The sequence below is a fragment of the Erpetoichthys calabaricus genome, chromosome 6, assembly GCF_900747795.2.
Source record: "Erpetoichthys calabaricus chromosome 6, fErpCal1.3, whole genome shotgun sequence".
Classification (NCBI taxonomy): Eukaryota; Metazoa; Chordata; class Cladistia; order Polypteriformes; family Polypteridae; genus Erpetoichthys; species Erpetoichthys calabaricus.
The window spans coordinates 125,422,746-125,437,420 of record NC_041399.2 but is presented as its reverse complement, the minus strand read 5'-3'; the positions used below and the strand labels follow the sequence as shown (position 1 = coordinate 125,437,420).

Below are 14,675 nucleotides of genomic sequence, written 5' to 3'. Positions count from 1 at the left end.
AGAGCCACCCGCGAAATAAGAAAATCCGCGAAGTAGAAACCATATATTTATATGGTTATTTTTATAATGTCATGCTTGGGTCACAGATTTGCGCAGAAACACAGGAGGTTGTAGAGAGACAAGAACGTTATTCAAACACTGCAAACAAACATTTGTCTCTTTTTCAAAAGTTTAAACTGTGCTCCATGACAAGACAGAGATGACAGGTCCGTCTCACAATTAAAAGAATGCAAACATATCTTCCTCTTCAAAGGAGTGCGCGTCAGGAGCAGAGACTGTCAGAAAGAGAGAGGAAAGCAAACAAATCAATAGGGCTGTTTGGCTTTTAAGTATGCGAAGCACCGCGGCACAAAGCAGTTGAAGGCGGCAGCTCACACCCCCTCCGTCAGGAGCAGAGAAAGAGAGAGAGCGAGAGATAGAGAGAGACAGAGAAAAACAAACAATCAAAAATCAATACGTGCCCTTCGAGCTTTTAAGTATGCGAAGCACCGTGCAGCATGTCGCTTCACGAAGCAGCAGCAGCACAGAAGGTAGCAACGTGAAGATAATCTTTCAGCATTTTTAGACGAGCGTCCGTATCGTCTGGGTGTGCGAACAGCCCCCCTGCTTATACCCCCTCCGTCAGGATCAGAGAAAGTCAGCGCAAGAGAGAGAGAGAGAAAAGTAAGTTGGGTAGCTTCTCGGCCATCTGCCAATAGCGTCCCTTGTATGAAATCAACTGGGCAAACCAACTGAGGAAGCATGTACCAGAAATTAAAAGACCCATTGTCCGCAGAAATCCGTGAACCAGCAAAAAATCTGCGATATATATTTAAATATGCTTACATATAAAATCCGCGATAGAGTGAAGCCGCGAAAGGCGAAGCGCGATATAGCGAGGGATTACTGTATATATATATATATATATATGTATATCTAGATATGTGTACACTACTTCTCCGCTGCGAAGCGCGGGTATTTTGCTAGAGTATACTAATAAAAGGCAAAGCCCTCACTGACTCACTGACTCACTCATCACTAATTCTCCAACAACCCGTGTAGGTAGAAGGCTGAAATTTGGCAGGCTCATTCCCTACAGCTTACTTACAAAAGTTAAGCAGGTTTCATTTTGAAATTCTTAATGGCCTTAATGGTCGACAACGTCCGGCATGTTAAACTTTCTTATTTATGGCCCCATCTTCACGAAATTTGGTAGGTGGCTTCCCTGCGCTAACAGAAACCAATGTACGTACTTATTTCAGTGGTATGACGCCATTGTCGGCTGAAATTCTATGCGTAACTGTCATAACGGTCGACAACATCCGCCATGTTAAACTTTCTTATTTATTGCCCCATCTTCACGAAATTTGGTAGGCGGCTTCCCTGCTCTAACCGAAACCGATGTACATACTTATTTTGGTGGTATGACGCCACTGTCAGCCGCCATATTGAACTTTTCAACAGTCTTTGTTACTTAAGGGCCCATCTTCAAGAAATTTGGTACGTGGGTTCCCAACGCTAACTGAATCCTACTTACGTACATATATACGTCCATAGCCTGTAGCTCGGTCGCCGTGTGAGGTGGTGTTGGGTCCCCCATCCCCACGCCTCCCACATAGTTGGCTGCCTGCCTATATAAGGCCGTCCGTCGCTCCGGTCTCTTCATTCCCTTCCTTGCTTCGCCATGGTATTCACGTCTCCCTGCTGATAACTGCAGCCTTTTTATTTAATCCACGGCTTCTCCTCTGTTTTATTGTTCGTTTATTACGATTATAGTTATTGTGTTGGTATTTTAGACTTAGTTTACATTGTTCTGGTACCCATTTCCTTTATCGTTCCAACCGTACCCCCATTAACATGTCTATCGTGGTGATCACTATCGATCAAAGAACTGTCACTTACCGAGTGGTTTCCATGCCCGGAGATGGTGCCTGCCTTTTCCATTCTCTGTGTTACATATTGCACGGCCATATCAGGCTCACTCTTGATATCCGGAAGAACATTGTGTCTTATGTATTGAGTGACTGGGACAGGTTCAAGGTGTGGACTGATGACGGTACAGGAGATAATTATACTACACAGGAGCACTATAAGAGTGAAATACTTAAGCTCTTCACCTATGGTTCTGCATGTGAATTGATGGCTGCTGCTGAATTGTTCGGTTGTCGCTTTCAAGTGTACCAAAATGGCCAAATATTTTACACCTTTGGACAACCGCCAATGCCTCTTACAAAGCCTTCTTCAAAATGTTTGCCCCAATCTACTAATTCTCCACGAAAATGACGTGTCATGGTTGAGGGAGAGAGCTATCCTGACACCAAGAAATGACATGACTACGACTATAAACCACATTTTACTTCAAAAACTACCTTCACAACTGAAAACATATCAGTCCGTGGATTCAGTTGTAGAAGCAGAAGACGCGGTGCACTATCCATTAGAGTTTCTCCACACTCTGAATCCTCTAGACACTCCTGAGCATAATCTAATTTTGATGGTTGGGGCACCAGTAATGTTACTGAGAAACTTACAGCCACCTAAACTTTGTAACGGCACAGGACTTCAGGTCACGTGTCTGCAAAAGAACCTCATTGAGGCAACTATTTTTACTGTCAGTGGCTCAGGGGAGAGAGTTTTTATTCCTCGCATCCCCGTTATACCCTCTGATCTCCCATTTCAATTCAAACGCCTCCAATTTCCAATAAGGCTCTCCTTCGCAATGACAATTAATAAGTCTCAGGGACAGACCCTACAAAAGGTTGGCATTGATTTGAGGCAAGATTGCTTTTCACATGGCCAACTGTAAGTTGCATGCTCAAGAGTAAGCTCAGCGCACAGCTTGGTCATATTACAACCGGAGGGCCGAACTGACAACGTTGTATACAAACAGATCCTTAACAAATAATTATTTGTATATTTTCCCTTAGTTTAAAAAGGTTTACTTTTCTACTTAATAAAAATTTTAAGGTAGTACTTCGCCACTGCGAAGCGCGGGTATTTTACTAGTATAGTATATAGCGTTGCACAGCCAGATGCTTTCTGAAATGGACACATCCTTGGATTGATGGATGTAATCATTAAACATCCACCCTTTTCAGAGATATTGTGGCAAGGTGTCCTCAGGATTTAATGGATCTTTCAGGCTATTCACAACCCAGCAAAGCTGAACATTTTCTCACCATGATGATATCTCACTCTGCCACCTGGTGGAATCTTCCAGATTAAGTACACACGCAAGTGTGGCAGTACAATGCTTGCATAGCAGTAGCTTCCTCTGGAGCACACATCACATCGTGGGAAGTATAAACCTGGCTTAAAAGTGTGTTTGTTTCCAATTGAAAAATTGTTTAAGTGGGGATTTCTGAAGAGCAGCCGTGTCCCCCTGCAGCAGCCACACCCCCACCCTCAGCTTTGTTCACACCTTTGTGAACTAAGCGATCTACAAAACTGGGCTTGGCCAGGCGAGAGAAGACATCAGCACTGACATGCATAGAGCCGGGACAATGATGGACAATAAAATTAAAGAACCACCACATAAGACGAGAGTTTGTATCCTTCTGTCTGCAGAGCCATTGAAGGGGAGTTTGATTGATCACCAAGGTAAACTTATGTCCCCACAAATAATAATGGAGCACTTCCATGGCCCATTTGATTGCCAAACAGTCCTGTTCAATAGTCGAGTAATTACACTCCCTGGGAAGCAGTTTCCAGCTCAAAAATGTGATGGGGTGCTCCTCACCATCGAAAACCATGTATATGTATATATATATGTATATATATATATATAAAGATATATATATATATATATATATATATATATTGTCACACACGTGCCAATATGGGAGGCATGGGAGGCAGCTAAAGGGCTTGAGTGAAGGCAGTTCTGAGGCATGCCGGGATGTGGCAGAGTACACTGACTCTTTTTCTCCCTTACCTGTAGACCATTCACGGGAGATTACACCTGGCTCTCTTGACGTCACTTTCCAGGACCAAGCCAATGGAAGAAGACCTTACTGGCTCCGGCCCCTGTGATGTCACATCCGGGCTCGAACCAATGACTGAAGAACATGAGCCCGATCACTATGACCTCACTTGCTGTCTTCCCCTTTAAAACTCTACACCTTTTCCCTATTCCCTCAGTCTTGTTTTGGACTAATTTGTGTGCACATCAGTGCTGTATTATGAAAAGAAAGGAACTTTGCAGCCAGGAGAACAGATTATACGGGTGGCTGCCCCAAACCTTTATGTGATTATGTCTCATTTTTGTGACATTGGCGTAGTCGGCAGGATGGAGAAGTCCTGGAAGAGAAGGGGACAGGACTTGCAACACACCCAAGTGGGAGCGTACCGGGGCCAAGTTCCCAGGCGGGGAGGGTGTCCCGTGTTTCGGAGTGACCCAGTACAGGCTCTGCGCCTGGCATGCTTCACTAGGCAACCTAGGCAGGCCAGGGAGTGTGCGAGAGGGGCTCACAGAATTGGGCTGCTTCGGAAGGGGGAGGCAAAGAGGGCTGTTTATGCTCTCTCGGAGAAGAAGCCCCGATTTCCACCTAGGGGTGCCCCAGACTGGCAGGTGAGTAGTTTTAAAAACTGGAGGTTCGACCCAGAGCGGCCGACCCCTCAACAAGCCTGGTCCTTATGGGCAAAGGTAGGGCAGTGGCTACGGCCACAGGAAAACAAGCCCTCAAATGTAATAGAGCAGGTGGCCTGCTACCTGCTTCTGGACACACTACCCCGTGGCTTCACCCAGCCGGTCTGGGGTAAACAGTTCAGAAATATGGCAGAGCTCATAGAGCTCGTAGAAATACAAAGGACGGCCTCACAATCTGGGGGAGCTGAACCGTCTCTTGGTCGAACTCAACCGGAGTACGTCCCAAAACCTAGCCCCCCCCTGTACAACCCAGAGCTTGTGCCGACGTCCTCGAAGCCGCAGGCGCGCAAACCGCTTGGGAATGAGGAGGAATGCAGGTGGAGGGGGAGGAGGGGTTGGTGTGCTCTGACAAACCCATTGGCGGTCCCACACACAGGCATGGTGATCGTTAACGGGTATAAAACTTCTGCTCTGTTTGATTCCGGCAGCAACATTTCCATTGTTGCCCGCCGATTTGTGCTACCGCAATAGTGGTTGAAATTTAAGACCAGTATAACCTGTGTCCATGGAGAAATCCGCTGGTATAGGTCCGCCGCTTGTATAATCAGTTACGGAGGATCAGTTCAGAAATTAACCGTGGCGGTCCTCCCAGATCCTCCACACCCGGTGATACTAGGGCGGGACTGGTCTAATATCAAAAGCGGTGAGACACATACCACTCCTGGGGTTAACTTGGGCCTAGTTATGGACGGGGATGAGCCATGTCAAGCTGCCTCCACGCTGTGTAATCAGCCGGCAGAGAGAGACGAAGCGGCCGCCCTGAGTGATGTGGCAACTCCCAGGAACAGGAGAAAACCACGCCCCTTGAGGTCGGTTCAGACCCTCTCTCCCTTTTAGGGTTCCAATTTAGAGAGACGCCGGCTTCCTTTAAAAGGGAGCAGTGGAGTGATGATTCCCTGAAATTTGCAAAAAATGCAGTGGTCCTAGTCAACGGCCAGCGCACTAACCAGTCGATGCCCCAGGGTCCTCACTTTGTGTTAGACAACAACCTTCTCTATCGCATAGCAATGCATGATGGGCAGGAGAGAAGGCTACTGCTAATCCCACGAACCTTCCGGCGGCAGGTCTGTGAGTTAGCACACGCCCACCTCCTAGGTGGCCATTTGGGCACCGAGAAAACCCTGAAGCAGATCAAGCTCCGTTTCTACTGGCCGGGAATCAATGAGGAGGTTCGTCGCTTTTGCACTTCCTGCCCGGATTGTCAATTGCAACAAATTCCAAGAAAGGACCGTGCTCCTCTCATTCCTATTCCCCTGATTGACATTCCCTTCCATCGAATTGGGGTTGATTTAGTCGGACCTCTAGAGCCGTCAGCCCGAGGACACAAGTACATCCTAGTCCTCGTGGATTATGCTACCAAATACCCCGAAGCTGTTCCATTGCACTCAGCCACTTCTAAAGCCATCGCACGGGAATTACTAGGAGTCTTTGCGCGCGTGGGTATCCCCAAGGAAGTCTTGACGGACCAGGGGACACCTTTCACCTCGGAGACGTTCAAGGAGACTACCAAGTTACTGAAAATAAAGCATTTAAAAGACCGTGGTGTATCATCCTCAAACCGACGGTTTAGTGGAGAGGTTCAATCAGACTCTCAAACAAATGCTGCGTAAGGTGGTCAGCGAGGATGGAAGGAACTGGGATCAGCTCCTCCCCTTCGTCCTTTTTGCCTATCGGGAAGTCCCACAAGTCTCCATGGGGTTCTCCCCTTTTGAATTACTGTATGGGCGACAACCCCGGGGCATATTAGATATCCTAAAAGAAGGATGGGAAGAAGAGGCTCTTCCCTCTACAAACATACTAGAGTATATCGCGCAATTAAGCGATAGATTTGGAAAAATTCGGCCCCTCCTTAAAAGTCACATGGAAGAGGCCCAAGCAGCACAGGTCCGTTCTTACAACCACGACACGTCTCTCCGGGAGTTCCACCCAGGAGACCGTGTCATGGTCCTAGTGCCTACCTCCCACTCTAAGTTGCTTGCCCATTGGCAAGGCCCCTACGAAGTTAAGGAGAGGAAGGGACTCGTCGACTATTTGGTGAGTCAACCCAATTGTTGGCCGAGGGAGTGGGTTTATCATGTGAACCTGCTAAAACCGTGGAAGGACAGGGATCCTGATCCCTCCTCCAGCCAGCCCTGCTCACTCTTTGCTCACACGGCTAGCCTTAACTTCGGTGCGGATTTACGTCCCAGACAACGGCAGGAGCTGGAAACAGTTATCCGGTCTGTCCGAAAGGTAGTCAGTGAGAACCCTGGAAGGACCTCTCTGGTTGAGCACAACATTGTGACAGAGCTCAGGGTTATTGTCCGAGAATGCCCGTATCGTCTTCCCGAGGCAAAAAGGGCTGAATGGAGCTTGAGATCAAGCGCATGCTGGAACTAGGTGTGATTGAGGAAAGTCATAGTCCCTGGTCCAGTCCTATTGTGTTGGTCAGTAAGCCTGACGGGAATTGGAGGTTTTGCAATGACTTCCGTCGGCTTAATCAAGTTTCCCAATTCGATGCCTACCCAATGCCACGAGTGGACGACCTCCTCGAGAGGCTTGGGCAGGCTCTATATTTGACCACACTGAACATGACAAAGGGGTACTGGCAGGTTCCTTTAACGGACTCCGTGAAGGCTAAAACCGCGTTTAGCACCCTTAGCGGACACTGGCAGTATCGTGTCCTTCCATTTGGGTTACATGGGGCTCCAGCAACCTTCCAGCATCTGGTGGACAAAGTGCTCCGGCCTCGTAACTCATACAATGCTGCCTACCTGGATGACATAGTCATCTATTCCAGCACATGGAGGGAACACCTACAGCATGTCCGAGCGGCATTGCAGACACTTGGTGAGGCCGGGCTCCAGATTAATCCCAAGAAATGCTTCTTTGGATTGAGCGAAGCCAAATATTTAGGCTACCTGGTGGGTCGGGGTATGGTAAGGCCACAGTGCTCCAAAGTAGATGCCATTTTGAAATGGCCCCGTCCGCGAACCAAGCGGCAGATCCAAGCCTTTCTCGGGTTAGCGGTGTACTACCGCCGGTTTGTGCCCTGGTCCTCGGAGAGAGCGGCGCCCTTGACTGATTTGACAAAGAAGAGGGCCCAGAACATTGTGGTGTGGACTGAAAAGACAGGTGCTGCATTTAGTGACTTAAAGCAGGCCCTTACGTCCGTATCTATTTTGATGGCACCTAACTTTTCTTTGCCTTTCATCCTCCAGACGGACGCTTCGGACACAGGCCTGGGGGCCGTGCTGAGCCAAAGTGTCGATGGTGTGGAACACCCCATCATGTTCCTGAGCCGGAAACTGTTGGACCGGGAGACCAGGTATGCAGCGGTGGAAAGGGAGGCTTTGGCGATTAAATGGATGATTACTCAGCTTAGGTACTACCTGTTGGGCCGGGAATTCACCCTTGTCACGGACCATGCACCTCTACAGTGGATGGCCCTGCAAAAGGAGTCGAATCCGCGGGTCACCCGGTGGTTTCTTGACCTACAGCCCTACAAGTTTTCGCTCGTTCATCGCCGGGGCGCTGTCCATGCCAACGCTGATGCTCTTTCTCGGGTTCACGACCTCTCGGTTAGGGCTGCCCGAACCGATGGGTCTGGGCTAAGGGGGGGGGCCTTGTCACACACGTGCGCATGGGAGGCAGCTAAAGGGCTTGAGTGAAGGCAGTTCTGAGGCATGCCGGGATGTGGCAGAGTACACTGACTCTTTTTCTCCCTAACCTCTAGACCACAGGTGTCAAACTCTGGCCCGCGGGCCAAATTTGGCCCGCCGTGTAATTTCATTTGGCCCGTGGGGCAATATCAAATTAACATTAGAGCTGGCCCACCGGTATTATACAGCGGCGGTGTTGCTGTAACACCGCATTCACTGCGAATACTACAAATCCCATAATGCTCTGCGGTTGTTTTGGTGCGCCAGCTTTGTGTCAGTAGATTTCTAGCAAGCAGCGTTCTTTCCAGACGTGCTGCGGCCCAATACTACAACTCTAGGTGTCACTGTTTTACCCCTACCAAAAATGACGAAAAGGAAGGGAGAAAACAGAACTTTTCGGGACAGGTGGGAGACAGAATATATGTTTACGTATCTGAAAGACAGACCTGTTTGTCTCGTTTGTGGAGCCAACGTGTCGGTACCTAAGGAGTACAACCTTAGGCGACACTATGAAACGAAACATCAGGACATGTACAAGGACCTGGACACGACTCAAAGGAGCCAGAAAGTAGAGGAGATGAAGAGAGGGTTGGTTTCACAACAAAATATGTTCAAAAAAGCCACAGCACAAAACGAGGCTGCTATAAAGGCGAGTTATATCGTGGCAGAAGAAATCGCCAAATCAACCCGATCCTTTAATGAGGGAGAATTTATTAAAAAGATAATGCTGAAAGTTTGTGACCAAGTGTGCCCAGAGAAAAAACAGGCCTTTTCAAACGTAAGCCTGAGCAGGAACACAATAGCGGAGCGCATATGTGATCTTGCCACCAATCTGCATGACCAGCTGATGGAAAAGGGGAAAGATTTTGTTTCTTTTTCCCTCGCTGTGGACGAGAGCACTGACGCGTCTGATACTGCGCAGCTGTCAGTCTTCATCCGCGGGTGTCGACTCAAAAATGTGTGTTACGGAGGAGCTTTTGGGATTTAAATCCATGCATGGCACAACCACAGGGACGGACATTTTTGAGGAGGTTTGCAAATGTGTAACTGAAATAAACCTGCCGTGGGATAAACTCGTGGGATTAACCACTGATGGTGCGCCAGCGATGAGTGGTAAAAAGAATGGTCTGGTGGGCAGGATGCGTGAAAAGATGCGGGAAGAGAACTGTGCAGGTGAGCTATCGGTTTATCACTGCATTATACATCAAGAGTCACTGTGTGCTAAAGCCCTAAAGATGGAACATGTTATGACCACAGTAACACAAGTTGTTAACTTTATAAGAGCCAAAGGTCTGAATCACCGCGAGTTTAAGTCTTTTCTGGAAGAGTTTGGTTCGGAACACACAGACGTGCCGTATCACACAGAGGTGAGATGGTTAAGCCGCGGAAAAGTACTGAACAGATTTTTCGAGCTGCGTGAAGAAATATGTCAGTTTCTGCAAAGCAAAGGGAAGGACACAGCAGAACTCCAGGAGCAAAAGTTTATGTGTGAGCTGGCCTTTCTGTCTGACATCGCAAGCCATCTTGATGCGCTGAACCTGCAGCTACAGGGGCGGGGCCGCATCATCACCGAGATGTACTCGTCAGTGAAAGCTTTTAAAGCTAAACTCTGCCTGTGGGAGAATCAGCTGCTGCAAGGAAACCTTGGCCATTTCCCCTGTTGCCAAACCATAAATACGCAGATCTCTACCGCCGTGTGCGCACAGTTTGCTGAAAAACTCAGTGTACTCGGCGCTGAGTTTAACCGACGATTTGGCGACTTTGATGGTCAGAAATGGAGATTTGAACTGCTTAGTAATCCCTTCACAGTCGATGTGGAAAAAGCACCAACTAACATTCAAATGGAGCTGATTGAACTCCAGTGTGATGACACGCTGAAGTCAAAGTATGATGCTGTTGGCGCCGCACAGTTTCCACAACACATCCCTGACACAATGCCTCAGCTCCGCACCCAAGCTGCTCAATTGCTCTCCATGTTCGGCAGCACTTACCTATGTGAGCAACTTTTCTCCTCAATGAAGATGACGAAAACATCTCACAGGGCACGTCTCACTGATGAACACCTTCGTTCGATAATGAAGGTTGCCTCAGCTCAAAGCCTGAGCCCCGACACTGATGAACTAGCATCCAAGAAAAGATGCCAGGTGTCTGGCTTGAACACACCATGTTAGATCAGTGTGTCGCAAACTGAACAGTAAAAAGGCCTGAATGATTGATTTATGTATTAGCCAGTGGAAAAAGTTAATGTTGATATTTAGCAAATTGAAAAGAGGCATTCATTTTTTATTTAAATGTTATTTAATATGCCATTGATGTTTCTTCGTTTGTTCTTTGACAGTTGATTTTGCACTATTAAGTTAAGTTAAGCTATAAGCATGGCTTGTTCCATATTCAGTGTTAAAGCAAATCAGTGTAGCAAACTGAGCAAAAACATTTTATTCATGCACTCTTCTCTTGCTACTTCAAGGCTTGAATGTTTGATTCATTCATTATTGTTATTTTGTTTTCAAATGTATTTATTAGCCTGTGGAAAAAAGTTTATTTTGATATTTACCTCAGAAGGCTGCAAATAGAAAAGAGGCATTCAATTTTTATATTTAAACATGAAACTCGGGTTTGCATGTCATTATAAAGTTATATAAGCCTTGCTTGTTCAATTTTCAACGCAAAACTTGTTTGGGTGCCTATTAAAAGGTAATTTTTTTCAACCTTGGCCCGCGGCTTTGTTCAGTTTTAAATTTTGGCCCACTCATTATTTGAGTTTGACACCCCTGCTCTAGACCATTCACGGGTGATTACACCTGGCTCTTCTGACGTCACTTCCCGGGACCGAGCCAATGGAAGAAGATCTTACCGGCTCCGGCCCCTGTGATGTCACGTCCGGGCTCGAACCAATGACTGAAGAACATGAGCCCGATCACTATGACCTCCCTTCCTGTCATCCCCTTTAAAAGTTTACACCTTTTCCCTATTCCCTCAGTCTTGTTTTGGACTCATTTGTGTGCACATCAGTGCTGTATTATGAAAAGAAAGCAACTTTGAACAGATTATACGGGTGGCTGCCCCAAACCTTTATGTCATTATGTCTCATTTTTGTGACTATATATATATATATATATATATATATATATATATATATATATATATATACAAAGAGCCATAGCAAGGTTTGGGGCAGCCACCCATATATTATTTTCCTGGCTGAAATTGCAAATAAATTATATCACTAATGTGCACAAACAGGAGTCCAAAACGGAACTGAGGGAATAGGGGAAAGGTGGAGGCTTTAAAAGGTCAGGATAGGAAGTGACGTCAGAGGGGCCGGGATTGGAAGGGTCTTCAACCATTGGCTCGAGCCCCGGCATGACATCAAGAAGACCAGAACAGTCTTCATCTATAGGTTTGGACCCAGAAGTGATGTCAACAGGGCCAGGTGGGATTTCCCATGAATGGTCTGCAGAGAGAAAGACATTCAGATGGTAGGGTCAGAACTTGGCATCAACAACATGAAAGCATGGATCTATCCTGCCTTATTAACGGTTCAGGCTGGTGGTAGTGGTGTAATGGTGTGAGGGATATTTACTTGGCACTCTTTCAGCCCCTTAGTAACAATTGAGCATTGTTTAAATGCCACAGCCTCCATGAGTATTGTTGCTGACTATGTCCATCCCTTTATGACTTCAGTGTACCCATCTTTTGATGGTTACTTCCAGCAGAATAATGCACCATGTCACAAAGCTCAAGTCATCTTAAATTGGTTTCTTGAACATGACAAAGAATTCACTGTACTCAAATTGCCTCCATAGTCACCAGATCTCAATCCAACAGAGCACATTTGGGATGTGGTGGAATGGGAGATTTGCATCATGGATGTGCAGCTGTCAAAACTTCAGTAACTGCATAATGCTATCATGTCAATATGGACCAAAATCCCTGAGGAATGTTTCTAGCACTTTGTTGAATCTATGCAATGAAGAAGTATGGCAGTTCTGAAGATAAAAGGGGGATCCAACCTAGTACCAGCAATTTGTGTCTAATAAAGTGGCAGGTGAGTGTATATATTTATATATATGTAGGTGAACGTCTGTGATACGGTTTGCATATTTACAGCTGGAAATCTACAATGGGAGCAAATGAATCATATCTTAAAATAGTTTTTTATTCTTTGCTTTCAATTCTTACCAGGAATCAACATCACAAGAAAAATAATTAGACTAACAGGAACCCAAGGCAATACATAGTGTAAATTCTTTGGGTCACTTTTGCCCCGTTAACCCCAACAGACAAATGTTGTGGACACCAAGTTAAAGCACCAAATGGTATTCTTTATTTTTCAAAGCACCACAGCTGCCAATACACAATCAATAAACACAATAATAATCATTATATTCCACCTCTTCCCAACTCTGGCTGTCCTGCTGGGTCTTCAAAAGTCCTTTAAATAGTCCGGATGGAGGACTTGAGATTTCTTCAGCCTGGAAGTACTTTGGAGTTTCCATCCTCGTGATTTGGGAGCACTTCCGGGCTAAGGATGAAACACAATTCCTCCGGTCCACCTGCAGCATCCCCTGGCGGCACCCACAGTACCCAGCAGGACTGTGGAATTACACTACATATCCCATAGTGCCCTGTGAGAATCCAACGCCCATTGGCAAGGCCCATATAAAGTTAAGGAGAGGAAGGGTCTGGTCGATTATTTAGTTATCCAACCTAATCGTCGACCTAGAGAGCGGAGTTATCATGTCAATTTGCTGAAACTGTGGAAGGAAAGGGATCCCAATCCCTCCTCCGGACAGCCCTGCTCACTCTTTCACTCATAAATTGCACCTTAACTTCGGTGATGATTTGATTCGCCAACAGCGACAGGAGCTCGAAGCAGTTATCCTGTCTGTCCCAGAGGTAGTAAGCGAAAATCCTAGGCGAACCTCCCTGGTTGCGCATGACATAGTGACAAAACCAGGGGTTATAGTCAGAGAATGCCCATATCGGATTCCTGAAGCAAAAAAGGCAGAAGTGGAGTTGGAGATCAAACGAATGCTGGATCTAGGTGTGATAGAGGAGAGTTACAGTCCCTGGTCCAGCCCCATTGTGTTGACCTCCTCGAGTGGCTAGGACACGCCAAATTTTTGACTATCCTTGATATGATGAAGGGGTACTGACAGGTTCCCTTAACGGACTCCGCAAAGGAAAAGACTGCGTTTAGCACCCCTAGCGGACATTGGCAGTATCGTGTACTTCCATTCGGATTACATGGGGCACCCGCTACCTTCCAACGTCTGGTGGACAAAGTGATCCGACCCCATAATTCGTATAGTGCTGCCTACTTGGATGACATTGTTATCTATTCCAGCACCTGGAAGGAACACCTACAGCAAGTTCAGGCTGTATTACGGACACTAGCGAATGCCGGTCTTCGTATTAATCCAAAGAAATGCTATTCTGGATTGGTCGAAGCCAAATATTTAGGTTACCTAGTGGGCTGGATTATAGTCAAACCACAATGTTCCAAAATAGATGCCATAGTGAATTGGCCTCGTCCGATAACCAAGCGGCAGGTACAAGCATTTCTCGGCTTAGCGGGTTACTATCGCCGGTTTGTACCCCGGATTTCTGAGAGAGCAACGCACTTGACAAACCTGACAAAGAAGGGGAAACCTAACCACGTGGTTTGGGATGATGCTACAGGCGCTGCATTTAGTGACCTTAAGCATGCCCTTACGTCAGCTCCTATTTTGAAAGCACCTAATTTTTCTTTGCCTTTCATTCTCCAGACCTACACTTCAGACACAGGTCGGTGCTGTGCTGAGCCAAAGCGTCAATGGAGTGGAACACCCTGTTATGTACCTGAGTCGGAAACTGTTGGATCAAGAGACCAGGTATGCGGCAGTGGAGTGGGAGGCTTTGGCGATTAAATGGGCAATTACTCAGCTGAGGTACTAGCTCTTGGGACGTGAGTTCTCCCTGGTGACTGACCATGCACCTTTACAGTGGATGGCGTTACACAGGAATTCAAATCCACGAGTCACAAGGTGGTTTTTAGACCTACAGCCTTTTCGGTCATTTATCGTCGAGGTCTACTGCAGGCCAATGCTGATGCCCTTTCCCGGTGCCATGACCTCATGGACAGGTATACCCGACCCGATGGGTCTGGGCTGAAGGGGGGGCTGTGTCACACACATGTGACTAGGAGTGAGCTGAGTGGACCAAGTGAAGGTAATCATCTGCCAGGCCAGGGGGTGGCGGGGTGCTCTATCGGAATCGGAAGTGATGTTGTCGAGACCGGAAGTAACGTCATCCATGGCACCGGGACTGGAAGTGGTGTCATCCATGGCTTTGGTACCTAGTGGGATTTACTGAGGAAAGTCTGCAAAGGATAGAGAGAGAAGTTAGTGCAGCTTGTTACCCCC

The 14,675-nt window shown here is 47.0% G+C and overlaps 1 pseudogene; it reads left to right on the top strand.

The window, feature by feature from the left end:
* Nucleotides 1–8,632: 8,632 nt before the first annotated feature.
* On the top strand, nt 8,633–10,439 carry LOC114652456 (general transcription factor II-I repeat domain-containing protein 2-like; annotated as a pseudogene).
* The last annotated feature ends 4,236 nt before the right edge of the window (nt 10,440–14,675 follow it).